At 50.3% G+C, this 17305-nt stretch overlaps 1 protein-coding gene and 1 long non-coding RNA gene across 10 annotated transcripts in view; one reads left to right on the top strand and one right to left on the bottom strand.

Annotated features, from left to right (window-relative positions):
• Positions 1–1141: 1141 nt before the first annotated feature.
• On the bottom strand, positions 1142–6185 carry LOC139084867 (uncharacterized). The gene is made up of 3 exons (XR_011542716.1): positions 5248–6185; positions 4751–4909; positions 1142–2627 (listed from the first exon to the last, which is right to left on the bottom strand). It is a non-coding gene; the product is annotated as an uncharacterized lncRNA (long non-coding RNA).
• Positions 6186–6580: 395 nt separating this feature from the next.
• The window catches only part of ZBTB7C (zinc finger and BTB domain containing 7C), a 348164-nt gene continuing 337439 nt past the window's right edge, over positions 6581–17305 (top strand). For 3 of the 9 annotated variants that reach the window (XM_070630128.1, XM_070630125.1, XM_070630126.1), the window contains exon 1: positions 6640–6808. The gene's annotated coding sequence lies outside the window, so the exon portion shown is untranslated. Of the gene's footprint in view, positions 6809–17305 lie in introns of all 9 variants that reach the window. The other 6 variants (XM_070630134.1, XM_070630131.1, XM_070630133.1 and 3 more) reach the window with 6 other exon arrangements.

The raw sequence follows: 17305 nt of genomic DNA, 5'->3' as shown, positions 1-17305 counted from the left end.
AAATGGGGTGCACCTCCAAGGGACCCACTGTGGAGGGTTGCTCTTCCCCGGAACGTGGGGGAAGTCATCTATCATGCTCAGTGCCCATTTTCAAGTTGTCCAGTCTTACATTTTAATTCCCTTGAGTTACCTCAAACTTTTATTAAATCTGTTCCCCAGTAGTGCCTTGGTAGGTCCTGGTGTGCCAAACAAAAGAACATGTGGGTGTGAGGGGCATTGCCTGCCCACATAGCTTCCTCCTGGCAGTGGTTGGGAGGATGCAGCAAGCATCCTCTCGAAGGAGATGGTAACCGGAGTTTTGGGTCGGGAGCTAACGGGCGGGGTGGACTGTGGCCAAACTGGGAGCAGCATGAGGTGCCCTGGACACTGAGGAAGAACTTTCAGAGGAACTGAAAGTAGAACTTCCGTATCCTCAATGTTTTCTAAGGGAAGCTGGCCCCTGGAAGGCAGTGGTGGTTATATGTGTGGATTACACATCTACATCTAAAAACTCAAGGGTTAATACTGGTTATATCTGGTGGGTGATTACAGGTGGGTTTTAATTTTTCCTATATTTTCTTCGGCTCTGTTGAGAAAAAAGTAATTCTGACACTTGTTAAAAGAGTAAGGGAGACTTTATTGAAGACTATTGCAAAAGGGATATTGCAGTAGGGGAGAGAGATCGGGCTCAACAAGGACAAGCTGGGATTTACAGCCAAGGAAGGGTGGGAGTCAGTGGATGGAAAACGACTAAGAGGAGACATCAGGGTAGGTGGACTCTTGCTAAACGGACCGGACAGGATTCTGGCTAAAGGCAGGCCAGGGTGATCAAGCATCAAGGGTGGGGGATGGGGAATTTGACCAGCTATCAAGAGTGAGGGGATTCTCACTAAACTAACTTAGGAGGATTCTTGCTATGACTGGACTAGACAGGATGAAGACAGGGCCCAAGGGCGAGGTCTAGTCGAAAAGAGGGCTCTGAGGAGCCTGTCCAAAACTTAGTCAAGGATGGAGTCTGTTACTCTATATGAGCCATAAGTGTATAGTCATTTAAAATAAGAAATGAAAATTGATAAAATTTCTTTTTGATAATAAAAATACCCTCCTCAGAGATATAACAACTGAATGCAATGTGTAATCCTGGACTGATTGCTGATCAGAATTTATTTATTTTTCATTTTTTTTTAACTTTTTATTAAGATTATGGTAGTTTACAATCTTGTGAAATTTCAGTTGTACATTATTGTTAGTCATGTTGTAGGTACACCACTTTACGCTTTGTGCCCTCCCTCCACCTCCCTTTCCCCTGGTAAACACCAATCAGTTCTCTTTGTCTGTATGTTTAACTTCCACGTATGAGTGGAGTCATACAGAGTTCGTCTTTCTCTATCTGGCTTATTTCACTTAACATAATACCCTTGAGGACCATAATACCTCAAGGTCCACGCATGTTGTTGTGAATGGGACGATTTTATCCTTTTTTATGGCTGAGTAGTATTCCATTGAATATATATACCATATCTTCTTTATCCAATCATCAGTTGATGGGCACTTAGGTTGCTTCCATGTCTTGGCTATTGTAAATAGTGCTGCGATGAACATAGGGGTTCATGGGACTTTTGGAATTGCTGATTTCAAGTTCTTTGGATAGATACCCAGTAGTGGGATGGCTGGGTCATAGGGTATTTCTATTTTTAATTTTTTGAGAAATCTCCATACTGTTTTCCATAGTGGCTGCACCAGTTTGCATTCCCACCAGCAGTGTATGAGGGTCCCTTCTTCTCCACAACCTCTCCAACATTTGTCACTTTTTGTTTTGGATATTTTTGCCATTCTAACAGGTGTAAGGTGATATCTTAGTGTAGTTTTGATTTGCATTTCCCTGATGATTAGTGATGATGAGCATCTTTTCATGTGTCTATTGGCCATCCATATATCTTCTTTGGAGAAATGTCTGTTCATGTCCCCTGCCCATTTTTTGATCGGGTTGTTTGATTTTTTGTTGTTGATATTTTTCATTTTTGCCATTAGCGAGACAACTGGTAAAATCTAAATATGGTTTACATTAGATAAGAGTATTGATGGCAATTTCCTGATTTTGACTATTACATAAGAGAATGTCCTTGTTGTTAGAAAACACTTACTGAAGAATTTGTTGGTAAAGGAGCATCATATCTTCAAATGGTTTCGGAAAAAGTAATATGTGTATATAGAGAGACGGCAGGATAAAGCCAACGTGGGAAATGTTTGCAGTTGGGGAATCAGGGGAAAGGTATATGGAAATTCTCTGCACTGTCTTTGTAATTTTTCTGAAAATCTGAAATTATTTCAAAATAAAGAGAGAGAGAGGGAAACCAGCTAAATTTAAAGGACAGAGTCAAATGCCACATTTTTTGGGAAGTTTCTCTCAACTAGGATTGCACCTTGCCCAACCTGTCACCTGGTAACGTAGACTGCTGTTTCTTGAAATTCCCTTCAGTCTTGATTTCCTCAAAGCTTCTTCTCTCTTTCTCCTCTAGAGGCAGCACTACAGGACGGGAGGCTGATGAATTCTGGAACTCACAAACCTGGGTCCCAATGCAGCCTCTGCCACTTCCCGGCTGTGGGAACTTGGTCATCACCGCCACTATTGCTGTCAGATTTCTCATCTATAAAATGGTCATAACGAAATATGTCATACAACTGTCATGAGGAGCATATAACAATGCATGCCGTGAGTTCTGATTCTACAAGGAGCTCTGTCAACGTTAATTCCCTTCCTTCCCCTTCTCTTGAATCAGCCTCTCTCCACTTTTGAGACATAGGTAAATCTTTGAACCCAATTCTCGGATAATTTCTGTAAACTTTATTCCAATTACTAATATTTACAATTTACAATGTGCTCTACAGTCCTGGACACACAGTAGCCCCTTAATGAACGTTGTTCCTGGTGCAACACTAGGCACACCTTTTCTCATCTGGTCGTTCCAGCATCCTTATGGAGCAGAAAAGGTACCATTATTGTCCCCTTTTTTCAGATTTTTAAACGGAGGCAGTGAGAAGATGAATGACAAACTTTTCCAGGTTACGTGGCTAGTAAGGAGGAGAGTCTGGTAGGAGCCAGTAAATTCTGTTATTTATGGCAAAGTTTACAGTTGCACTTACATTCAAACAAGTAAATTGCAAATGAGCCTTACAAAGTTCACTGGATCTTCGTCCTTATGTGTTACCATGTAAGCATTCGATCATCCTAAATTGATTTTTCATTCATTCTGTTTATCAGCCTTTTAATAAGCCCCTATTAGGTACAGAGTGTGTGTTAGGCACTGAGGATACCAAGACGGGTAAGGAGCTCAAGCCTTGTGGGAAAAAAAAGACAACCCAATAAAAATTGTAAAGGCAGTGTAATAGCTGCTTTCTTTAAAAATAGCCTATAATGCCACTAATGCAGACCATTCTCGTCCTGGTTGCTCTTAAATCTATAAAAGTTTTGCCTGGCTGAATAATATTCCATGTATATACACACCACATTTTCTTTATCCATTCATCCATTGTGGGACACTTAGGTTGTTTCCATATCTCGGCTATTGTAAATAATGCTGCAATGAACACGGGGTTGCATATATCTTTTCAAGTTAGTGTACATATTCCATATATACAATGGAATATTATTCAGTCATAAAAAGGAATGAAATCTTGCCATTTGTGACAACATAGATGGACCTTGAGGGCATTATGTTAAGTGAAATAAGTCAGACAGAGAAAGACAAATAAAATATGATCTCACTCATATGTGGAATCTAAAAAAACACACATACAAAAAACCACAAATAAACCAAAAACAAGTTTACAGATACAGAGAAGAGATTGGTGGTGGCCAGAGGTAGCCAGAGGTGGGCAAAATGGGTAAAGGGAGTCAAAAGATACAAACTTCCAGTTATAAATAAATAAGTCCCGGGGAGGTAATGTACACCATGGTGACTATGGTTAATAATACTGTATTGCATATTTGAAAGTTGCTAAGAAAGTAGATCTTAAAAGTTCTCATCATAAGAAAAAAAATTTTGTAACTATGTATGGTGATGACGTTAACTAGACTTATTGTGATGATCATTTTGCAATACATACAAATATCAAATCATTATGTTGTACACCTGAAACTAATATAATGTTGTATGTCAATTATTTCTCAATTAAAAAAACGTTTTGCCTGTGGTGACAATGTTCTCACTGTGGCTCACCGTCGGGAACATGTAACATCTGCTCTGAGCCAACTGTACCCAGAGAAGGGAGGAGAGCCTTTGCGACTTAGAGGCATTTCTAATTTAGTACCCACATCTCTCTTTTCTCAGACAAAACACCCTTTCCATGGCCGTAGCTACCCTCTCTCCCGGAATTGCATTCCTGTCATCCACAGGTGTTTTGCCGTTCCAGGCTTGGCTTTTCCAGGTACTCCCTAAATGCACCTCATGCTTCCAGCTTAGAAGCCTGACCTTATCAGCTGGGTCAGCAGTGCTCCAAATTGCTGAAGACCCTTTAATGAAAGGAAGCGAGACAGACAACTCAATTTAGCAGGGAGACAGACAACCTAATTTGGGAGGGCAGTGGCTCTCAGCGTGCTTAGAGCAGGGACATTATTTTGTCACTGGAAGCTCTAGCAACTTGGAAGCCTCACATCCTGAATCTGAAAATTTCTTCGTTTCCAGGACAGACTTCCCTAGACTTCTATGAGGCTTTGAACAGTTTGGATAAGGTGATTGTTCAAACTGTCGAGTGAATGACATTTACTTACTAGGAAAAGCCAGGCCTCTGGCAAATGAAACACGATGTAAACAACCCGATTGTTCCAGATCCCCCTTTCACGTTTGCGCCTAGCTTTCCGCTGTCACGTCCTATTCCAGAGGGTTTTCCCTTGTTTTCACTACTCCCAACATGGTTTCTTGCAATGCGTCTGTATTACACGAATGAATGAAAGAAAAGCAAAAAATCCCAATGAGCAACACGGGGAAGAAGGGCCAAGCAAAAGGTGTCCACAATGTTATTTTTGCGAATCCTGTAAAGGACGTCATCGAGTATCTCCAACATTAAAAGACACTACCCAGACAGCAGCAGCCCCGCAGCCCCTTCAGTAGACGTTGGCCAGCCCGCTTACGAATCCCAGGAGGGAGGGATTCGCTTTCTCGCCTATCCTGAGCGCCGCGCGACTCAGGTAGGCGCAGCCCCTGGAGGAGTTTGAGGACCGCAAACTTTCCCGCGTCTGAGGGAGGAGTCCGGAGAGGACCTGCTTACGTCGGCGGGTACAGTCGCAGAAGCCGCTCCGCGGCGAGCAAGGGTTCCTATGGCTGCCGGGAGCGCGGAGGAGTGGGTTGCAAAAAGGTAGAGGGAAAAGCCAGCTCCTGTGCGCCCTGGCCTGCCGGTGGCCAGAACGCCTGCCCGAGAGCGGCCTCGCCCGCGACCGTTCACGCCGTCCCTCCAGGCCTGGGACCACTCGCTCCCCCGCTCCCCGCCTCCTCATCCCGCGGATGGGCCCTTTGCGCTGTCCGTCACCGCTTTGCGCTGCGCGTCCCACGGAGACTCTGGAGCGGGTAGGTACCGTATCCGCGGGGGCGGGCCTCGGCGGGACGGGGCGGAGCCAAGCCGCCCCGAGGCCCGCCCCTTGGCTGTGTAGTTTGGTGATTGGATGCTTCCGAAGGCCGCCTTCTAGGCCGTCCAGGGGAGTGACCGGTGGCCCGAGGCCGGTCCCTGGCGCGCGGGGTGCGGGGTGCGGGGATCCTGGCCGGCGGGGTGGGGAGCGGAGGGGGGGACCCTGTGCCGAGAGGCCTCTAGGGCGGGATTGCCCGCCGGGATTCGGGCACCCTGGAGCGCTGCAAGCCTGTGGTCTCTCGTGTTGGAGAGGTGTCTTTCTGAGCTCTCTGGAATTCCGAGAGCATTTGGGAAACTTCTCGCGCCCACTCCTTGCTCCCTACTTTCGGCTGGGGAAGCACTTGCTGAGTTGTTTTATTTCCTCCCCCAATCGGACTTTGTAAAAATAGCCGTGCGCCGGGGCAACCGAGCCAAGCTCTGCCGCCCCGCTGCCCCGTGCCGGGTGTGGACCTAAAAATACCCGGCTGTCGGGAGCCTGTGCTCCGGGTGCGGGCGGGTCCGGCCGGGCCGCAGAGGGCGTCTGGAGACCGGAGAAACAGCGGCCGCCTGGCCCTTCGCCTCGGCCGGGGCTGTCCCTTTAAATCCTGGAGGAGGCAAAGAGAAAAAAGGAAAGAAAGAAAAAAGATGCGGAGCCCCGAGTGGATGGTGGCTCTGCCCGGCCCCCCACTCCGCCCCCGCGCCGGGTCCTGACTGCCGCCCGCCGCCTCTGCCGGTCCCGGGCGCCCCCTGCAGCGCCGCCCCCCGCCACAGTTACTGTCAGAATAGAAATTAAACGCAGCCGAGGAGGAGGTTGAGACGCAGCAAGTGCATGTGTGGCAGGGCGGGGAGGGGGGCGCCGAGGAGGGGGCGGGCGCGAGGGAGAGGCGACCGCAGACATCCGGGCCCTTTAGCCCAGTGCGCCCCCGGAGCCGGTGGCGCGGGCAGCGCGGGCGCAGGGCGCGGGGCGCGGGGCTGACAGCCGCGGCGCGGGAGGCGGGGCGCGAGGAGGGCGGAGGCGCGGGGAGGGAGGAGCTGCCCGCCCGCCCGCCGCCGCCGCTCGGCTCCACACCCGCCGGCGCAGCCCCGCCACGAGACTCTGACAGCGCGCGGCCCGCGCTGCTCGGGCGCACAGGGACGGACGGACCGCGGCGGCGGCGGCGAGGGAGGACGCGAGGACCACGGCCCGGCGCCAAGTGCGGGAGGCGCGCGGGTCCGGCGGCGCGCAGAGGTGAGTGGCTTCGCGCCCCGGGCTGGGGCACCGGCTGTGAGGGTCGCGGTCTCCCCCGCACCTCGGCTGCCGAGGCGGGTCTGGGGGTCGCGGGGCTCCCGGAGGGCGGCTCTGCATCGCCAACGCCGAAGGCTGTCTCGGGGGCTGTTGCTAGGAGGCCGGCAGTCCGCGCGCCCTGGGGCGCCGGCGGGGACAGGGGCGCCCCCAGCGCGGTGGGCAGGAGGCGGGGGGCTGCGGTGGCTATTCAGGGGCTCCGTGCGGCAGCCATGCAACGGGAGGAGGCGGGAGGAGGGAGGGAGGGAGGAGGGGAGAGCCAGAGGAGAGCGAGCCAGCGAGCGGGCGCCGCGCCTCCTGGCTGGCACCGCGGCCCGGAGCGAAGTGGCGCGCGGGGCTGGAAGGGAACTTCTGCGGGCGCGTGCGGCCCCGGGCTCGGCGGCGCCTCCCGACCGGGGCAGGGCGGGCCTGTCGGCAGCCACAGGTGGTTTCTGCCAAAAGTTTTACCGCACTTCTGCCAGGAAGGCGCTGGAGCATTTTGGAGAGTGACAGTTTCCTGAGACTTTGGCACCCGCACCTCACGCTGTCTTATCTTGAAGATTAGAAAAGGGGCTGGAAAGTCTGGGATTCCGCACCTCGCGACGCGGCTCACGGGCTTCGTGGCGGTCCCTGTCGGAGGTGGCACCTTTGCGGGACCCTAAGACCCATTCTGCTGTCCGCTTGGGAAGTTGCGGGAAATGGGCGCGCGCGCACGGTTCCTCCGTGCCTAGGGGAAGTTAAGCCGACGTCAGCCCGGTACCTGTCACCCGCACGGAGCAGCGCAGGATCTCTTCCTAGGAACTGCGCGCATCTTCGCTCGTGGTGCGCGCATCTCTAGCTCCTTTGAAAGCAAATTGTCTCGGGCCGCTGTGCTGCTTTGTTTTTCGGGCTGGTTGTCTGTTTTCATTAGAAGGAGGGCCAGGAGGAGCCAAGGAAAAGCGAAGCGGCAACAACTCTCGTTTCCTCTGAAACCAGCCGTGGAGGCTGGTACCCAAGCCTAGGCGGCGAGGGTCCAGGACCGAGGGGAGCCAGGAATCGGTGGCGTGTGCCGCCTGCCCGGGGAGCTTCACCGGACCTTTCGCAAGGCTAGGGCTGGGGTTTCCGGAGCCTCTGGGACATGGAGAGGCATGAGGATGGGAAGGGAAGAGTCCTCAGAAGAGGAAGATGTGCTGTGGTCAGCTCTGGGAAAGAGGCTCCAAGAAGTCCGGTGGTTTGGCCCCGTTCCTCATTGGCCGTGTTGACGAATCCAGGGCAGTGAGGTTAGAACCACCCCGGTAGGTCCCTCCTGGGCTGAAAGAAGTCATTATCCCCGGAGTGGGTCTGATACCCGACTGTTGCAAGTTTGTGCAGAGCTACATGCGAGTTGGAGACACTCAGTCCTTCATTCTCCTTGGTGCTGCTCCGGCTCCCTCTTCTCCCAACCCCAGCAAGCACCTGAGCAGAAAGCTGCTTTAAGGGGTCACAGAATTTTGGAGCTGAAAGACATCCTAGGGGTATCGGGAGCCCTCCTTTTACAGATGAGGAGACACTGGCCCCAGGAAGGAAAATGACCCATCACAATGGTTAGAGGCCTAGGGAGACTAGAAATGACATCAGCCTCCCAGGCCAGGGTGGAGAGAGTTCCCTCAGCAAGGCCTTGTAGGGCCTGAGATCAGAAATGCCACCCCCACACCCAAGCCCATCACAGGCTCATTATCTGGTAGTTTCTAGGTCTATGCTTGCCAGCTAATGTGGTGTATTTCCTGTCCTCTGCCTTTGCCTTAAAAAAATCAAGACTGTCACTGCAGATTCCAGTCTGACACTGTCCCAACTTTTCATGCTCCCTCCTCACCCCAGATTCCTCAGAATCCTTTTGTAACATAATGTGGCTTGATTAGCCAAGATGAGTTTGCAGCTTGTCTCACAGTGAAGCACCCACTTTCTGTAGAATGCCAGAACTCTGTTTTCCTGGTAATTAGGTTTTACAGATATTTTTGAAAGGGAGCCCAATTCTGGATCAATTACACTTGGACACAAATGCTGTGCTGTTGTGGATACCAAATGAGAGAGATGAGCAATTATCTGGGGGTGTTGGAATAAATGTTGTTATGAGTATTTGACACAGCTATTAGACATCAATGAGTGGGTTTTCAGTAAACGTTTTTTGTGTTGTATTTTATTGAGCAAACAAAGTGTCTTAATTAAAAAGAACTGCAAGTTGGCCACTTAGATTTTAGCCACTTGTTTCTTACCAGTGTGTCTGGGTGGGAGGGATTTGAATGATAAACAGAATGATTGTTGGGAGAACTCCCCCCTCTCCAAACCAGAATATTCTAGGAAATGCTTATCCTTCAGTCTGTAATGTCATGTACAGTCCAGCGGACCCATATTAACTCAGAATAGCTCTGGGTGCGGTGTGTGTTAATCTGTATTAGTCAGAAATGACTTGTAAGAGGATATTTTGTAAGTTTTACTGTTTTCAAGGGCATGCAGTATCAAGAATTCAAGGCTGATGCAATGTCACCGAGTATAATTCTTCTGCTTTCATGGACAGATAGGAATCAGTGTCCTCATAGCTGTGCTTGGGGCTCCTGTAGAAGAAACCAAGATCTGGTGTCTTAATAATAATACAATGTTTGGACAGTGCCTTTTCACTTTCATTGCATGCTAGTCTCATCGGCATCCCCGAGTGGTACATAGTTCAGCTCTTTGTCCATCTTACAGATGGGGAAACTGAGGCAGAGAGAGGAAAGTGTGATTTCTGTAACTTCATTTGCTGCATTAACATACTCTGAGCATGTGCCTGGGGTTTCTGGGCTGACCAGAGTATAAGGGGCCCGCTAATAATATTGCCCCTCACCCCTCTCCAGTCCTACAATTACAAAGGGGTGTAGAGGTGTGCTTGGGTTACGGTGCAATTCATGGGAGGCGCCTCACTCCAGTGGGGGCCTGAAGGACTTTTTTCCCCACCCCCGTGTGGGTGAGCGGTTTCCCTCCCTCTTATAGCTGCCTGTGGGAACTTGGGCGAGGAGGGACCAGCTGGCTGAGGCTGGGGCGGGGGTGTGGGATCTGTGCCTGTGTTGGGCTGAAGGAGTCCAGTCTATTTATAACCCCTCCTCCCCTCCTGGCAAGAAGAGACTCAAGGGTCTGGAACCATCCTCGGTGCTGACTTCTCCCTAGGATGGCTGTGCCCCTCTGGAAGAAAACCTGCCATCCAGCCGCATGGCAGGTCTTGGAGTGAACCCTGGCCAGTGGGGGTGGGGGAGGGGGCGTTGGCGGGAAGGAGGGTCCTGCAGGGCTTCTTGGAACTTCAGCTGCTCTGGGGACTTCGGATATAAGGATTTCCTAGAGTCAGTGTGTGTACCTTTTCTCACGTGCTGACCACCGTCCCCTCCCTTGCACAGAATCAGGCACACCCCATAAGTCTCACAGGGCAGAACTTAAGACTCTGCTCATGTGGGGGAAATTGGCTTTTCTGAATAACGACAACAATGATTTTTATGCAAGAGGAGATTCTGAAAGTGGCAGATTAGATGTGGTTCCCTCTGTGCGCTGCGGCATTTCTCTGTGGTGCTGGTTGAGGAGGTTTGAGGCTGTTCCCTCCTTCCCCGCTCCTACCCCAGACCAGTCCCCAGTGGTCCCCCTCGCCCTGCCACTCTTCATACCAGCACCAAAGTCCTCCTTTGTCTTCAAATAAGCAGTACCTGCCATCCCACCGGTTACAGCTTCCTTCCTGAGACCAGCTGTGTTTTCTCCCTGGGTTGATGGAGGAATGAGGATGGTGGTGGAGGAAGCAGGCGGGGCACTGAGCTGGTCTCTCTGTTTAACGCATTGGAGTGATTTAATCCACCCATGGGAACCATCTCTGGGGTTCACAGCAGGTTTTACCGGGGAGAGAAGACTTAAGTGGAAGGCCCTCCTTGGAGAGATGGGCGCTGGGCAACTCCTGGCTGAGGGTGGTGCCTGGTGAGCCTGGCGTAGGCTCCTCAGGCTGCGGCTTTTGAGGGCAGGGCTGTATGTTGCTCATCTGCACATCCTCAGCGCTCAGCACATGGTCTGGGCATGGAAAATGTTTGCTGAGCCAATGCTGAGGGCTGGACACAGGTGGATGGGTAGACGAGTTTGCTTCCTCATTGCCATCAGCTGTGCTCCTTGGCACTGAGAAGGGAGTTGTGTCGGGAGGGCAAGGACGTAGCCGCAGAGTGTGGATGAGATGAGTTGGGGTTCCACAGGCATTGTGAGAGCCCTGGACCAAGCTGATTGGCTCCTCCATTTCACTAGAAATGCTGGGGGCACCCAGTTGCTGACTCAGTGGACAACGATGAAGTCCTCTCTGGGCTGTCATGGCACAATCCAGCCTCACAGAGCAGGCAGAGTGAGCTTTCTTCCTAAGGCAGATGGGCCACTCCTTTGCCTACCCTCCTGTGGGCATGCCTGGGGCTGGCCCCTGCCTACCTCTCTGACCCCACTCCAGTCCCCTATATTCCACCCTCCCAGATCTTTTTTATTCCTTGAACACACCAAGCCCGTGTGTTTCTCCTCGGCTGTTCTCCTTGTCTGGAATACCCTTCCCTCAGATCTTCCCCTCGTTGGCTTCTCCTTGTCATTTAGATCTCAACTGAAACAGCTCCCTGTGTTGTATTCTTCACTGCACCCAACTCCATCTGAGATGTAGTCTTGTTCATTACTCCTCTCTCCCACTAGAATGTAAGCTCCCTGAGGGCAGGGACCTTGTCTGTTTTGCTCCCCTTGTATCCTCAACACCAGAACAGTGCCTGGCACATAGCAGTGCCCGAGGAAATAGTTGGAGAGTGGACATGCCACTGAGTGCCGGGGGGTGTATGAAGATCGGTCAGCCAGGGGCTCTGCCCTCCGGAGCTCTTCAACCTAGAGGCAGAAATAAAGCTTGTTCATACAAACGGTGATGTGTGGCAGGAAGGGAATGTGGCATTCAAGGGGAATGGCCCAGGAGTGCCATGGTCAAGTGGTGTTAGTGCTGATTTGACAAGGCTGGTTGGCTCAGGTGAAGGGGGTCTTCGTTCAGATGTTATGTTAGGAATTGGGGAGCTCTGGAAGCTGACCCCCGTCCAGGACTGAAGTTCCTCCAGCTCACTTGGCTGCCATTTCTCTCTCTCCCTCTCTGTTTATTTACTTCTCTGGTGAGCAAGAGTTCCAAGCATAATGCCATCCTTGGAGAGTCAGGAATGTTGTGTTTTTCCACCCGCTCCATTCATTCGCAGCCTCCTCAGAACAGCTGTGGACAGCTGGCAGCCAGCGTGGGTACAGGGAGGGGTTCTCTTCGGGGCCGAGGGGTACACTGGGCCCTGCAGGAATGGGGAATTTCATTTGTGTTTCACACCCCGCTGGTTTCCAAACCCCACTGAAACGGTGCCTGTAAAAACAGATTCATGAGGAAATTAAAAAACTATTAGGTTCAGTTTACTGCTTATTTTCTGATTATAAAAGCAATAAGAGTCATGATAGAAAATCTGGAAAATATGAAAAGGTGTAAAATTAGAAGAAAAAACTGCTACAACACCCTAATTTTGGTGTATTTCCTTCCAGTCTTTTTTCTGTACCCGCCATCTCTCTCTCCCTCCCCCCCAACTTGTGCACGCACACATGCGCACACACACACACACGTAAGTATAATTAGGATTAAACATGGTTCCCTAAAACTTTTTAAACCCATGCCATCTTTTAATAAACAGGAAGGTTTCTTTCTCTTGGGAGTCTGAGACATTCCTACTGTAAATCACTGATATTTAGAAGAAAATGTATTTTTCAAGTCTCCTCACGGGCTGAGATCTCAGCAAGCTTTACCTTCTGTAGTTTAGAATTAGGAAAATAGTCTCCCACCTTGTCCCTCTCCACCCCCAACACATCGAGCTCGGAAATACTTTTCACTCCTCATCTCTCTCCATCTCCGTGTTAGGAGCTACTGGTATATGGTGTTGCAAGCTGTCTGCTTACTGAGCATTCTCCTGCGTTTACCAATGCCATGATGTTCTTTAGAAACATGTTTTAATGGATTTGTAGCATTCCTTCAAGTAATGTATCAAAGCTTATTTAACCATTACCAAATAACGCCCAGTGCCCATTCACTAATCGTTCCTTGACCTAAAAATAAGAAGAGCAGGAGAATCTTGGGAAATTTGAACTCCTATCGTTGGATTAGTGTTTAGGGCATCACTGTTTGGGGATGACCTTGGCTCCTTCAGGACGGCCTTGTCGCCATCACTGCCGTGTGCCCAGGGCCTAGAAGAACAGCCGGCGCACAGTAGGTACTCAGGAAGTATTTTGCTGGATGAATGGAATACCGAATCCTTCCTGTGGGAGGTGACCCTGATTAAGCCGGCAGATGTGAAGGCCTCTGTTGGGAGTGCGTTTGGCTGGTGGCGGAGCGCAGGCTCTGGGGGTGAAGGGTGGGGAAGAGCATCACTTCCTGGGAAGGAGAGTAGGAGAGAGGCAGCATGGGAAGCGGCTCTCTGACTCAGTTGATGGGTTTTCAGATGACGTGAAGTTAAGTTTGATATGAATCTTGATATAGGGGCTAGAGGCACTCACCTCCCTGAGACAGGAACTGGGGGGCACCCAGGCAGGAGGAGTGGGGTGTGTGGAGAGAGTGAGGACAGTTTTGCCAGCAGGGATGAAGGGGTGCAGCCCATCCAGGGAATGGCAAGAGATGGAAACCCTTCAAACAGGTAGCTCCTCAGGAGCCCAGAACCTAGTCCCAGGAGAGGATGGTTCTCAGGGATCATGGGAGCCCTCCCTGCCTCAGGCAGGTATCATCCCCATACTGCGGATGAAGAAACTGAGGCCTCGAGACGTTAAGGCATGGTGAGGAGCATGGGTTTGGGAGCTGAGCAGCCCTGAATCCTGTGGCTTGGCCACTTTCCTGAGGTTGCCTCGGGCACATTACTTGACCTCTCTATGCTTTAGTTTCTCATCAGGTAAATGGTGATAACCAACCTCACAGATGGTTGGGAAAATGAGATGAGATAATACACAGGAAGTGCAGCTCCTGACGAAGAATGAGGAGTCCATCCATGGAAGCCGCCATCATTCGTGTGTTGTGTGAATTTCTGGTCCTAACCTGAAGGGAGAGGAGAGAGAAGACTGAGGATTGGTGCCGAAAGACATCCAAGACCTTGTTTTCTTCCTCCTCCTTCTCCCGAGAGAACCCTGGACTTACTTCAGGGAGTGAGTTCTGGGAAAGGTGACTGTTGGAAGCCGCTGGTCACTCGTAGAGAGGGTTAACATTTCACTGGCACCAGAATCCTCCCCTCCTTCCCTGCCTCCTGCAGAAGGGAAGACCTACTTCTGAAACCATCCTGAGGTTTCAGAGGCACAATCTGGATGTCCCTGGCAGGGGCACACTGTTTACTCCTTAATGCCTGGGCAAGAGTTGGTCTTTCGAGTAGAGGATGTCTGGCCACACAGAGCATGGGATGTGGGACAGGTCATCTCTGCTGATTGGGAGCTCAGTGGGAAAGCAGCATAGGACCTGGAACAGCGCAGCCTAGGGAACATACGATGTAAGCTGTCCGTGTCATTTAAAATTTTCTAGTAGCCACATTTTAAAAAAGTAAAAAGAAATGGGTAAAATGAATTTTAGTAAAGTATCTTACTTAACCCAATATATCCAAAATATTATTATTTCAACATGTGACGTTAGTCACATGTCAAGTGCTCAGTAGCCCCCTGGGGACAGGGCAGTGAGCTTGGGGCACAGGTCGGGGGGGCCAGTCTCGGGGAGGCTGGAGCTTCTGGGTGTGCTCTTCAAGGCGAGGGAAGGCAGCTGGGCCTCTGGCAGGGAGTGTTTCAAAAGCAAGCAAATGAGGGAAGCAGCAAAGGGTTGTGAGACCTGACTTGTGCCTTGGCCCAGTGATGGACATATTGTGTGTTCCACTTTTGTGGGCCTCAGTTTCCCCATCTGCAAAATGGGGTCACATTATCTCTAAGAGCCATTTCAGCTCTGGTGTGCTCTAATTCCTGAGAGAGAGACATGGAAAGCAAATTTAGCCATTTCCTAATTTGGAAGAGGGTGGAGGTGGGGCCGGAGAGAAAGTCTGGGCAACAGAGAGGACTGCTGGGCCCTGTGTTGCAAAGCATCTCCTCAGAAAGTTCTGTCTGGACAACTTAGACGTGTGAGCCTCTCTGAGCATGGACAATATCCAGTCACCACCATTGAGATGCCTTTTATCAAGAGTGTGTTTTAGGGATGGAGGGGGTGGACGTTAACGATTATTTTTAAAAAGTGACATGTTTTCATTGTCTTTACATCCTAAAGCTTCCTCTTGTTGCTGGGTCATCCCAGATGGCAGCCATAAAAGAGGGGAGGGGCCCCACAGGAAATATTAGAACAAAAAAGGAAATATTTCAGCACTGTCATAAATGGGCACTTGGCCTGTTTGGAGAGGATGTGGGGAGAGGGAGGAAGAAAGCAGCAGGTGTGTCTGGAGGGACGGGTGTGTCCGAGAAGGTATTTTAAGCTCCTGAAGTCAGAGGCACTGGTTTCATGACACCCGTGAGGAGAGATTTGAGGTTTTTATCTCCCTGCCACAGACTTCTGGGGGCAGTGGGGAGAAGGAAACTGTCTCTCCTTTTTAAGGAATGGCTCTTCTTTTTAAATTAGATTCTCACTAAGTAACTAGTTGTGTCTACCAGAGGACCCTCCCCTCTCCCACACAGGCAAGAATGCTGTATGAGCGGGTCCAACCATTTCCATTCACGAATGAGGAAACCGAGGGTCAGAGAGGCCCCACCACTCCACCCCCCAAGGTCACCAAGAAAGGCAGCAGAGGAGCCGATGCCAGAGCCCACAGCTCCCACGACGTCCTTCGGGCCACACAAGGGTGCCTCCTCGTTTTTTTGTCTCCTCTGCAGTTGACAGATGACTCAACAGCTGCCCTGAACCATCTTTAAATGAGGATTTCTCTTTCGTGTTTTCCCAAACTAGATTTTTTATTGCTTTTCCACACATTGTTTGCTTTGAATTTTTAATTTAATTTTTTCGAATAGGTCAATGCTTACATGGTTTAACGTTCAAAGGGTACAAAAGGGTGTTCTAAGCGAAACGTCTTCTCTCACCCCATTCTTAGTTCCCTCACCCTGAGCAACCACTGTTGCGGTTTCTTCCATTTAAAGATATTTTGTGCATATCCAGGACAACGTGGATGTATGTGCACTTACATGAGCATGTGTAGTCTCAATTTTTTTTACCCAAATGGAAGCATATCATATACATTATATTTCACTTTACATTTTCCACTCAACATGATGGGGCTATCCGACTGTAAAGAATTTCATTCCTTTTTGTTTGTTCGTTTGGGCTACATGGATTCCATTGTGTGGCTATACTGTGCCTTGACTTATTTAACCGGTCCCTTACCGATGGATGTTTTGGTTGTTTCCAGTCTTGGTTTTTACCCAGTGATTTTTTAATGAAAGCAATCCTTGAGTTTTCTGAATACAGACAAATTGATAGTGTTCTAAGCTTGCTGACTTATTGTTCACAAGATGCTTCAAAGAACAAAATTGCTTCATTGTTTAAGGATTAAGAGTGGAACAGGGGGCCAGCCCCATGGCCGAGTGGTTAAGTTCGTGCACTCTGCTTTGGCGGCCCAGGGTTTGTTGGTTCAGGTCCTGAGTGTGGACATGGCACCACTCCTCAGGCCGTGCTGTGGCGGTGTCCCACATAGAAGAACTAGAATGACCTACAACTAGGATATACAACTGTGTACTGGGGCTTTGGGGAGAAAAAAGAGAAACAAAAAAAAAAAGAGGAAGATTGGCAACAGGTGTTAGCTCAGGGCCAATCTTCCTCACCGCCCCCCCCCTCAAAAAAAAAGCATACTTAAAAGAAAAAAAAAAAGAAAAAGAGTAGAATAAACAATTTTTGCATTGAGCTCCCTGGAAAATGAATCACACATGTGACATTCATTTGTTAAACCATTATTTCTTGAGTTCCTACTATGTGCTGGGCACTGGGTGCTGGGCCAGGTGAGGGGTGGACTGGGAGGAGCAGAGAAGAAGGGGCTTGCAGGATAGCACTCACGTTCTGGGCATGGAGTCAGGGATGGGTGGGGGTGACTTTGATAGGAGATGAGAACAGTTAAAGCAGTATGGGGGCAGCCTTGAAGAAGGGAAATCGAGGCCGCAGGGGGAGTGTTGGGCCCTTTGACTTGGGGATGGGGTGCAGGGTGTCAGGGAGAGGGCTCTGGGCTGCCTGGCTCTGCGTGAGCAGCAGGGTTTCCTAACCACAGCTCATGGCACCGTGTCCTTGGTCCCTTTCAGCTGCCTCTCTTGGTTACTGTTCATCTGCAGAGTCCTCCAGGGAGCAGGGTCTGGGACCTTGGCTCAGCCAGGCAGACTCTGCGTGTCCTTGGTGTGTTTCTTCTGACCTTGAGGGGCCCTGGAACCCCTCTTTATCCCAGGGAAACAGGGCTGACTTCAGTCTGGGAAAGCAAGGCTCTCTCTCAG

The sequence above is a fragment of the Equus przewalskii genome, chromosome 7 (genome assembly GCF_037783145.1).
Source record: "Equus przewalskii isolate Varuska chromosome 7, EquPr2, whole genome shotgun sequence".
In the NCBI taxonomy this organism is placed as follows: Eukaryota; Metazoa; Chordata; class Mammalia; order Perissodactyla; family Equidae; genus Equus; species Equus przewalskii.
This window is presented reverse-complemented; position numbering and strand designations above follow the sequence as displayed.